Source organism: Eublepharis macularius, chromosome 17, assembly GCF_028583425.1.
Source record: "Eublepharis macularius isolate TG4126 chromosome 17, MPM_Emac_v1.0, whole genome shotgun sequence".
NCBI lineage: Eukaryota > Metazoa > Chordata > Lepidosauria > Squamata > Eublepharidae > Eublepharis > Eublepharis macularius.
In genome coordinates this window covers 23,038,531-23,050,898 of record NC_072806.1, presented here as the reverse complement: position 1 = coordinate 23,050,898, position 12,368 = coordinate 23,038,531, and positions in this window count along the sequence as shown.

The following is a 12,368-nucleotide window of genomic DNA, read 5'->3' as shown; positions in this document are numbered from 1 at the left end:
AGGGCTTTTTTTCAGCAGGAACACGGTGGAACGGAGTTCCGGAATCTCTTAAAAATGGTCACATGGCTGGTGGCCCTGCCCCCTGATCTCCAGACAGAGGGGAGTTTAGATTGCCCTCTGTACCGCTGGCACAGAGGGCAATCTAAACTCCCCTTTGTCTGGAGATCAGGGGACGGGGCCACCGACCATGTGACTATTTTCTCCAAGGGCAACCCACTGAGTTCCACCACCTCTTTTCCCAGAAAAAAAGCCCTGGGGGGGACCATCAGATGCAAGAGATACTGAAGCTGAACCAATGACCCTTTTGAGATCTGAACAGATGCCTTCTTCCTGGAACTCTTTGAGGGACCAGTTGGTTCAACACCTAGCATAAGAATCCTTTTTAAAAGAAACAGGTCCCATATGAGGATAGATGCTGCCGTTGCTCCATTGGTGAAGTGGAATCACTTATTCGTATGTTCTTTCGTTGTCCTTTCCATCAAGTCTATAGGGACAAGTTTATTTCCCCACTCTTAGACACACCAATTGCAGAAGCAAATAAGGCCTGCCTGGAGAAACTCCTAGCTGATGAAAATCCAACTATCTCCAGGCAAATAGCCAAATTCTGTCTCTATTTGGTTAAATTCCATAATAAAAAGAATAGCCATACATAGTCTCCTGTTCTTTTTACGATTTTAACTATTTTAATGTTAAAGTTTTAAATATTAGAATTCCTGCGGTTCCCAGAGAACTATATACATTTTAAGATAAGATTTTAAATGCTAAATGTATTTTTTTTATATCCTTTACATTTTTACGCTGGATTTAATTATTTTATTGATTGATAAGGATGTATTGTCATTGCTATGGTCTCTGGCTGCAAATAAAATTAAATATAAAATAAATAAAAAAACAGGTCATTCTGTTTAAAGAACGGGAACTTGTTTTTAGAAGTTTTAAAAACAAACCAAGGGCTACTGGTTCTTCTCCCACTCAGTGGTAGTGCCCCAAACTGCATGATTATGACCAGCCCACCTTTGCCCACCGAAGATTCCAGCTGACGCAAAACGAATGCATGAAGCTGCCTTATACTGAGGTTCTCTCTGTACGAGAATGAAGAGAGACGCAACATTAGCTAGGAAGTGAAGTTTAATTTCACCTCAGTGCAGAGCCTGTAAAGATAGCCCTTTAGAGGGTTTGTTAATTTCCTCTTCCTCTGACAGAGCCTTTGGGGAGGCAAAGTGGAAATTAACAAACCCTCTGAGGAGTGATCTTTGCCGGCTCTGTAGAGGGGTGAAATTGACGGAGCCTTTGGCTCTGTCTTTTTAAACTATGCTTCCTGGCGTCTCCCTACATTTGAGCATTCTCATGTAAGATGTCATGTATAGAGATACTCCGAGTCAGACTTTTGGTTTATCAAGGTCAGTACTGTCTATTCTGTCTGACGGCAGCTCTCTGGGGTCTTAGGCAGAAAGAGTTCTTTCATATCACCCAAGACCTGATCCTTTTAATTGGAGATGCCGGGGATTGATCCTGGGACCTTTTGCATGCAAAGCAGCTGCTCTGCCGTTGAGCCATGGCCACGCCCTAAATCCATGAGTGGCGTTTTCAAGATCCCTCTCGCCCTTAAGCATGGGATGGGGGAAGACGCTCCTTTATCGACTATGCTTGTGAGCGTGGCAAAGTGCTTAAAAAGGTAACTTATGAAAGTTCTTTGTTCATTTAAGGAAGGTGTTCATTATAAATGAGTGAAAACTTATTAATTTAAAAATAGCTGCCCTTATCTAGCAGGTAAGTTCTGAATGTTTAGAATTAACAGACACTGAAATACACAGAGAAGAGGGTTTTAAATGTTTTTATTAGTTATGACAAAATCACAGATTTTTCCAATCATTTCTTTGGAGCCCTTCCTGGAAATTGCATGATTTGACAATCTTCCAGGTAACACTGTTTTGGCCATCATGGATGTTGAATCTCTGTACATCAACATCCCCCACAAAGACGGACTACAAGCCATTAGGAACGCAATCTCTGAAAACACCACAGCTGCCCTTGCTACTAAGCTCTGCCAGTTTGTCTTTCCCCGCAACTGCTTCAGATTTGGTGAAAAATTATTCCTTCAGATCAACGGCACAACCATGGGCACTCGCACAACACCACAATATGCCAGCATTTTCATGACTGACTTAGAAGAACGCTTTCCCCGCTTTCACCCACTAATATCTTTCCCTGTATCTGAAAAGGGAGCTTTGACTCTGAAAGCTTAGACCCTGGAAAAACTTGTTGGTCTCTAAGAGGCAAGCTACAAGTGATGAATGACACTTGAACAGTAAATGAACAGACTCACAAGTATTCCTCCTTGTTCACTTGCGCTCCACTTGCCAAGTGGAGGGCAAGTGAACAGGGAAGAATACATGTGAGTCTGTTCATTTGCTGTTCAAGTGTCATTCATCACTTGTAGCTTGGCCCTATGGTGCCACTGAACTCAAATCCTGCCGTTCTACTCCAGACCAGCATGGCTATCTAACTGAAACTATCCTGGAAAATGGCAGCCCTCCAAGTTTGCAAACGCTGGGCTGGGAAATTCCTGGGTATTTGGGGGTGGAGCCTGGGGACGGCGGCTTTTGGGGAGGGACATCAGTAGGGTATAGTGCCATAGGGTCTCTTTACACGAGATATGGATAAAAAAATGGGAAAAGTGTATGGTATTTTAATTCTATATATGGTTAACAACAGCACGGCTTTTATATGCTCAAAAATGGAAGTGCAAGGATCTACCTTCATTGGAAGACTGGATGGGAAAGATAATGGACTTAGCTGAGATGGCCAAACTTACAGCATTAATCAGAGACAAAACACTCTATTCATGGCAAATTGGAAACCCTTTATGAACTATCTGCGAGAGATGAAGAAAAATGAATTAATGATTTGTGGTTTTGATTTTTAAGAATAAGGATCTGGGATATTAAGAAGATGAGATATAGAAAAAAGACATTAATTAGACCACATGCTGATGGATACGAAAGGAGGCAGTGTTACAGGCGAAAAACTGCAATACATTAATAATATGCTTAGTATGCCTTTTACTGCTTTTTTTACTTTGTATTCAGGCCACTGTTGGCTCTTTGTAGTTGTGTTTTTGTTATGTTTAACTTTCCTTCTTTGCTCTCTTTTTTAACTTTTCTACAATAAAAAGAAAAAAGAAAAAAACCAAGACATCTTACACACGGATACTCAAGTGACTTACTTTCTGTGTGCTCTTATATTCAAGTATACTTTATCTCCCTAGTGGTGTCTGTATATCCACAATGGGAGAACAAGTGTAAGATCTTTCACTTGAGCAACCCCGTGTAAGAAGACTTGTGTAGAGAGACTCATAGAGTCCATCTTCCAAAGTGGCCATTTTTTTCCCAGGGAAGCTGATCTCTGCAATCTGGATATCAGTTTCTAACAGTACCTGAAGAAGTGAGCTGTGACTCAAGAAACTTCATACCCTACCACCAATTTTGTTAGTCTTATAGGTGCTACTGGACTCTGGCCATTTCCAGACACATTAAATAATGCACTTTCAATGCACTTTAACAATCCTTTGGAAGTGGATTTTTTGTTTCACACACAAAAACCCAGTTCCAAATAATCACTAAAGAGCATTGAAAGTGCATTATCCAACGTGTGTGGAAGCAGCCTCTTGCTCTTTTCTACTGCTACAGACAGACTAACACAGCTACCCATCTTCGAGATCAGTTGCAATTCTGGGAGATCTCTAGGACCCCTCTGGAGGTTGGTAAACCTTCTCCCGGTGCAGAACATTGCTGGTGCCCATGCCAGAGCTTCTCCTTTGAAATGAATGCACCCCAAGGAGGGTTGTTATTCCTTTATCCCGTTCCGGCTGCTCCCCAAACTACTTTCCCTACTATTACCATTTCCTTCTCTTGCCATCCAATCCAGTCTTGTGTGAACATGTTCATATATTGAGGACAAAGAGAAGTTTTATTAGAAGGAGGGAGGAAAAGGTGGATTTCTTTACAAAGAGAAAGCAAGTCTTAGGAAACTACAAATGGGGCCGTTTCCAGACGACTAAGCAGAAGGCGCTGCATGCCGCCATGTTCCGGATCGCGATGGGGAAAACGCGAAATATCGTGTTTTCTCGCGCGAGTATGGCGCAACATCGCGCCAAACTCGCGCAAGAAAACACGATATTTCGCGTTTTCCCTGTTGCGATCCGGAACATGGTGGCATGCAGCGCCTTCTGCTTAGTCGTCTGGAAACGGCCTTGGTATCAGGCTTGTGTTGCCAGTTTCCAAAGAGTGCCTTGAGATTGACAAGGGAGCTCTAGCCAAGGCTCTTCGTCGGAAGACATGACTGTTGTTTGTATATTTATTTAGAAGAAGTATATATCCTACTTCTCAGCATAAAAGATTTCAGAGGCAACCAATAATCGTAAATTTAATCAGAGGAGTTAGTCATGTTAGTAGTCATAGTAAAGATTCCAGTGGCACCTTTACGCCACCATTTTCATGACAATGAAGTTGGTTAGTCTTAAAGGCAGGGCTTTTTTTCAGCTGGAACATGGTGGAACGGAGTTCTGGTGCCTCTTGAAAATGGTCACATGGCCGGTGGCCCCGCCCCCTGATCTCCAGACAGAGGGGAGTTTAGATTGCCCCCCGCACCACATCTTTTTTACTGAGAAGTAGGATATATACTTCTTCTAGATTGCCCTCTGCGTTGCATCTTTTATGCTGAGAAGTAGAATATATACTTCTTCTAGATTGCCCTCCGCACTGCATCTTTTTTGCTGAGAAGTAGGATATATACTTATTCTAGATTGCCCTCTGCGTTGCATCTTTTATGCTGAGAAGTAGGATAAATACTTCTTCTAGATTGCCCTCCGCGCCACATGTTTTTTGCTGAGAAGCAGGATATATACTTCTTCTAAATAAATATACAAATAAGTCATGTCTTCCAGTCACATGGCCGGTGGCCCCACCCGATCTCCAGACAGAGGGGAGTTTAGATTGCCCTCCGTGCCATGCGGCACAGAGGGCAATCTAAACTCCCCTCTGTCTGGAGATCAAGGGGCGGGGCCACCAGTCATGTGACCATTTTCACCAAGGGTGATTTAAACTTTAAAAAACTCCCCCCTTGTTCCAGCTGACCCAAAGTGATGTCATTGTGTGGTCCTGAGTTCCACCACCTCTTTTCCCAGAAAAAAAGCCCTGCTTAAAGGTGTTACTGGACTCACACCCAGCCTGGATTGTGCACTCCACCTCTTTCATGACTTTTGCAACTGATTTGCGTCTACTCCTCCCTCCCCTCACTATCTATATATTTCTGGCCAGTTTCTTCATACTCTCCATGCATCTGACGAAGAGAGCTGTGGTTCTCAAAAGCTTATGTTACAATAAAGTTGGTTATTCTTAAAGGTGCTACTGGGCTCTTACTATTTCAAAAATGTAATTAATTCACTCAAAAGCCATGGAAAACTATAACATTAACAAGCAAGTGCACAGTCAGTAAGAAAAACCATATGGGGAGGGAAAGGAAACCAACCAAAAACCTGTTGAAGAGAAATGTTTTAATCCTAAAGCAATCCTGTATAGATAGCTGTGAGCATTGCACAACTAAGGTGCCGCTAGAGAGAAGGCCTTTTGTAGGGTTGCCAACTCTGGGGTTGGAAAATTCCTGAAGATATGGGGCGTGCAGCCCGGGAAGGGCAGGGTAACCCAAAAATGTTGTCTTGTCAACAGAATGATGTCATTTCAGGGGTGAACCTGAAAGTGACACCATGCCGTTGCTGCCATTCTCAGAGCAGAACCACAAGTGACAAAAGGCACAGATTGGACACTTGTCTGCTTCCCTCAAGTTTTGATGGGAAATGTAGGCAACTTGGCGGAATGTTGGACAAGTGACAGTTGAAAAGTCCATTGGACAGCAGTCAGAGAGCCAAGCTGCAAGACTAGGATGCCTACATTTCCCATCAAAACTTGGGGGAAGCAGACAAGTGTCCAATCTGTGCCTTTTGTCACTTGTGGTTCTGCTCTCAGTTTACCAGAAACCATAGAGTTCCACTGAATCCTAGAGAACTGCGCTAATGGCATGACATCACTTCCAGGTTTGCCTCAAAAATTGAGTCACAGTGTTGATGGGATGGCACCTCCCATGTCTCTGTCTCCCAGTCTCCCACCAGTTGGCAACTGTGGTGTCACTCCCATGGTAGCAATTTTGTGGTGGTTGCCCACACCTTTCTTAAGATTGAGGACCACTGAAATACCATGTTTGAACCTCCTTTAAAAATAGTAAGCCTCTTTGGGTCCCCATTGGGGAAAAAACCAGAGTACAAATTAACTAAATAAATAAACTTTAGCTATGAGCCAACCAAAGGCTCAGAAATTATCTTCTCTTCACGAGCCGTAACAGCATTCCCGTTATGCTATCGCTTCCTTCACAGAAAGTTCTATGCTCCTCATTTACAAGGTTTTCCCTCCTCTTAATCCACCTTTGGACCAACTTCTGTCTCCCGCTGTGGAATCAAAAGTGTACTTATGAGAATCAGCAACCAAGACTGAGGGAAGAATAATAGAGCATAGACTGTTACGAAGGGGAAAAGCCGTTCTGACATGTTATCTTTCTAAAGGGTCTCGTGGGGGCGTTTCTCCCACCCAATGCCCACTCCTTGTCACAATCCCTCTGCCAACTGGTATCTAAATGTGCCACGGCAGGACTCGTCCTGTTGCGTTAACATCAACAAGGGACTTACAGGTAGGTGTCGCCCAGCTGCAAAGATAAAGGCAATCACTCAGCTTTTGAGTTTCATCTCTGTCTCTCCCAGCTACTCTCCCCATCCACAATCATTCATGTCAATCCACATTATTCAGGGACAGCGGTTTGATTAAATGCAACTTCTGTTGGAACAGAATTCAAAGCATTTTTCTGCATGGGCAAAAATAAATCCCCGTTAGAAGCCAAGACAACGGCATTTATATCCCTTCGATATAATATTAATAACTGCGCTTATATACCGCTCTTCTAGACAGATTAGTGATCCACTGAGTGCAGTGAACAAAGTCAGTGTTATTATCTCCACAATACAGCTGGGAAGCTGGGGCTGAGAGAAGTGGCTTACCCAAGGCCACCTGCAGAGTTCGTGGCAGTAGTGGGATTTGAACCAGCAGAATGATGATTTACAACCCAACCACTTAACCACTATGCTACATACTACCTCCAGTATTTTAACGCCAGAATAGTACTGGGACCAGGAAGACTGATCCCAGCCCCGACTTCAACCACAGAGATCAGCTATTCACAGCCTAATCTACCTCACAGGGTTGTTGTAAGGATACAATTGGGAAAAGAACTATGTCTGTGCCCCTGAGTTCCTTGGAGAGAGAATAGGATAGAATGTGGTGGATGGATATAACATCAGGAGAACTTCATTGACTATTGATCTGGGGGGAGTGGGTAACTAGTTTGGTGTAGTGGCTAAGAACAGTAGGACTCTAATCTGGAGAGCTGGGTTTGATTCCCCGCTCCTCCATTTGAAGCTAGCTGGGTGACCTTGGGTCAGTCACAGCTCTCTCACCCCACCCACTTCACAGGGTATATGTTTGTGCGGATAATTATGACACTGACTTTGTAAACCGCCCTGAGTGTGGCATTAAGTTGTCCTAAAGAGCGGTATATAAGCACAAGGTGATTGTTGTTGTTGTTTTGTTATTACTGAAATGTACAGGGGCTACCAACTTTGCTTTTTAAAAGCAAAACGAACGAATACTAACCAGGGCATCTGGGTGAGTTTTTTTTTAATGGCCGTTCTGATTTACAGACTCTGCCCGCCCTGTCAGGCCCGAGACGGAGATTGTATTCCTGTGCTCATATACCATGGTAAATACCCCTTTGCTCATCGCAGCCGGGGATCCTGAGGACAGCGTAGCTATCTCATGCTCGTAAAAGACTTTGAAGATGAAAGGCTTCTGTTCCCTCCTATGCCAATCGTTTTATACAGCAATGATTATCAAAGTGCAGTAGAATGTATTGGGAAACCTTTCACTTTTATAAGTCACAATTGCTCATGCGAGATTTAATATGAACACCGAGGATTAGTCATTTCTCGTAGAGCAGAGGGGTGGATGGGAAACAGCCCTTGCAAGTTATGAGGCTGTGTCACTATTGAGTTATTGATTTGACCCCAACCCGAAGGCTGCCACAAACTGAGGTCAAGCTGTCTACACAGCTCACTGTTGCTAACTAATAACTAACTAATAGGTGGGGCCTCAAACTTTCTCTAGAGCTGTACTTGACTAATCAGAGACAGGCCAGTTTTCATCAGAAAGGGCAAATGTTGGTGTGGATGAAAGTTAAGAGTTTGCTAAATCTTTTTTCACAGGTCTACTAATTCAAGAGAGATAGTCTCAAAGTCATAAGCACTACTAAATGTTGCACGATTACTAATTGTATTACTCATTTACTCTGGCTTTTTGTATCTGCTGAAAAACTAAGCAATCTTTATACTGCTAGTATAACTAATCTATCAGGTTTAATAGGAATTGATCACTAATATTGTACTATCAGAAGATTAATATTCTGTTATTTTTGCTACATTCACTGTTTAAATATGTTATGTTTGTTTATGAAAAAATAATTAAAAATAATTTTTAAAAAAGTTAAGAGTTTGTTCTTCCAGCTTGGTTTCAGGGAGAGGGGGGAGGGTGCGCTTTTTATATTGTACTGTCTCTAAATAGGGATGATATTGCAGGAGGCCTCCCAGCATTCCCTTTCTCTGCCTGCAGGAGCCTTGGGCACCAGTGGAAATAAATGGGGAGAAATGAACATGCCCCAGCATCACACTGGCACGCTGATGTCACGTTAAAAAGCAGAAGTGATATAGCAGATGTATTGTCGATGGCTTTCACGGCCGGCCCTGTGACACTGAGAGATCCCTGTCTTTCGGTGCTACACCTCTGAAGATGCCAGCCACAGCTGCTGGCGAAACGTCAGGAACTACAATGCCAAGACCACGGCAATACAGCCCGGAAAACCCACAAACCCCATGATATAGCAGATGTTCTAGCATTCCACAAAAATGCTAGAGAAATGCTAGAGAGTCCACGATGTCACATCTGGTTTTTACCAGAAGCGATGCTGACATGCCAGGTCCCACCCCCCAATTCCTCCTACGGGTTTGGCACTATGGCCTGGCAACCTGATCACTGATGAATGCTTTAATTGTACTACTGATGCCTGGTAGCATACACTATGAGCTTCCAAACGCTTTACCTTTTGGAGGATATATTTTATATCAATCAATTTGTATTTATTTAGATGTTTATATCCTGCTTTAGTCCCCCAAAGTAGCTTACAACTTCCTTCTCCTCTTCTCCGTTTTATCCTCACAACCCTTTAAGGTAGGTTAGAACAAGAGAGATTTTATGAAACATAAAAAAGAAGTCCCAGCAACTTCTTTTTCTTAAACAAATGATTTAGAATTTCTCATCCCTGCCATTTTGAACCACAGATCCCTGTTTCTTTTTCCTTTCTCCCTTGAGTAAATTGAAATTACAATTTTGTCACTTTTGTGCCATTTTCAGTTTGCTCACTCCCGATTTTCCCCTTAAAATGTGTATATTTTTCCATATTGCTCACACATATGTAAACCAGGATGCTCCGTGACATGTATGTTAGATATCCTTATTTCACCAGGGCTGATTCCGTACACGTTGGATAATGCACTTCCAATCCTCTTTATAGATCATTTGGAATGGATATCTTCATGTGCGGAACAAAAAATCCACCTCAAACTATTGATAAAGTGCATTGAAAGTGCATTATCCAACGTGTGCAGAATCAGCCCTAGTAGTAGGTATCCTGATATTTCTATATTTTTAACCAAAGTTTCTTTTACCCTTTATATTGTGTGCCAGATAATGTTTTGTTTTATAAGCTTGAATCTGGTCGTGGACCGTAATAAAATTTACTATTACTGCTATAGTCATGTGTAAACGGCATGCATTGTATGTACAAATTGAGCCTCAAAACCAGACAGCGCGAACCAATCAACAAAAACGGTGAAAAGCGGAAAAACAAAACTTTTGACACAAAGGTAGATGTGTATAGGAAGGAATAAAATTGAGAATTCTCACTTTTCCCTCGCAGACCTGCCATAGAGAGTAAAAACAGAGCCTTTTTACCCCCCAGCCACTTTGCAAAGTTTTCCCCATAATACGCTTCTGCAGATCTCTCTGTTTGGGAAAGAGCCTGCAATTTAGGTTAATGAGCAGCATAATCTCTTAGCACCTGGGGAAGTGACTTCATTTCCTTGGCAGCAACCTGTCGTTAAAATTTCCATTTGCTGTTTGCTTGGCTTCTCACAAGTTACCTTGTCCTCCATGGTTTCTTCCTGATTTCAGGGACGCCCTTTCTGAGTATAATTCTTCCTTCCTCGTCACATTCGGATACATACACAGACCAAAAAACCACCCCTCTTGCCTGTTGATTTTAAATGGAATTCTAAATCTCTCTTTTCCGTTCCTCAAAAGACGTTCAGATTCCGTGGGATGCCTGGAGGTGGCCTGCTCAATCATATTGGTCAGGTCTTCCTTTTCAGTGTAAAGCTTGAGTGGCTCAAGGGCCTGACACTCTCTAATAGGAATATCAAGGCGTCTTGCCGCTGCAATGACAGCTCACCTCGTTGATGTAGCTAATTGTGATGGAAAGGGGGCAGGAAAACCTGGACTGCTTGAAACAGAAAGAAAGAAGTCAGAATTAAAGGGGAATGCAAGTGTTTTCTCTAGCCAGGCTGTACCTGGTAACTGGTGAGGGTGGGGGCAGGGACATGGGGGGGACACAACATTGTCTGCATCACTATGTCACTTTTGGGGAAAACCTGGATGAGATAGCCAGGCTGCAGCCAGGAACCCACAGGAGCACAGGCATACCTGCATCACACCAACACGCAATGTCATTTCCAGTGAAAACCAGAAGTGACATGGTGACGTCAGGGGGGAACACTTAGAATTCACCAAAACTCTATGGTTAAACTAATTTTCATGAGAGTGACATCTCACGCTGGGGCGATGGGGGTATGCTTCTCCCATTTCCACCCCTCACACACCAGTCTTTGAGATGCTGGTGGGCAACAAACACGATTACTGAGAGGTCTCCCTTTGCAGGAGATTTGGGCCTTTTCCATGCAGACAATTTACTCCTCTCTTTTTGAGCATTCGCTCCTCAAGGATCAGATATGTTTTGACCGCCTACCTTTCTGCATCTTTCTGTCATTATATTGTTTTGACATTATAACGTCATTATGCATAGTTTTTAAAAGAATTTCCCCAATACATGACAGCCATGCTCCAAATAGACATTTTTGTTTAAGATTCCGGATCTCCTCCCCTCAGCCCATTTTTGTTTATGATTCCCCTGCACTCCAAAATGGAGAGCCCCACCTGGGCTGACCCAGAGCTGAGAGGCAGTGGCTGACCCCAGCAGGGCAAATTGACATAATGCAAAAACACCAACGTTACAACGTTATAACGTCATTAAGATTTCTTCCCAAAAAAGTCTCATGTTGGAAAAGGAGGGGAATGAGGGGTGGAAAGAAGGGGGGGAGGGAGGGCAGCACTGATTGGGAGAGACCAATCAGTGAGAAGTGGTCAGCAGAGGGAGAGAGGGAGGAGCCTAACACAGAAGGCGGGAGGGGGTAAGAAATGAAAGGAAAATGCTGCACAATCGAAAAGCCAACTCAAAACCACATTGAGTAAAACATGAGGGAATAAGCTCATGCCACAGATTCAAAGAGAACCCTTGAAAACGCCACACTGAAATCTGAAGGAGGAGGCAAGTACGCACAATTTGGAAGGCAAAACGGCATGGGGCCAGAACCAGTGAAAATCACCATGTGGAAAAGGTCCCAGCATCCTTAACTGATCTCCAGATTACAGAGATCATTTCACCTGGAGGAAATGGCAGCTTTGGAGGCCAGGCTGTACAGAATCATATCCCTGCTGGACTCCTTCCCCTCCCAAGCTCCATCCTCCCCAGGCACCACCCCAAAATCTCCAGGAATTTCTCAATCCAGAGCTGGCAACCCTCTCAAACCGTCTTTTGTATGTATGTGCCCTTTCCTTATTTTATTTTTCTAAACAGATGCGAACTTCAAAAGGCATACTACCACGTCCCAGTTGTCATTTTTGCTATGGATCTGGGCTGTTCTCCATAGGCATCCATCGTGCAGTGCTGTTTTGACTGAAACCTCCCACTGTTTACTTAAATCAAGAAACACACTGTCTGCTAAAACTAGGCAATGTCCTCAAACTGCTCAGCTCTGATGGGGCGTGGAAGCTAGAGTTAATCTTTTAGATTTTCTGTACACTTTTCATCAGTTGGTCCCTAAT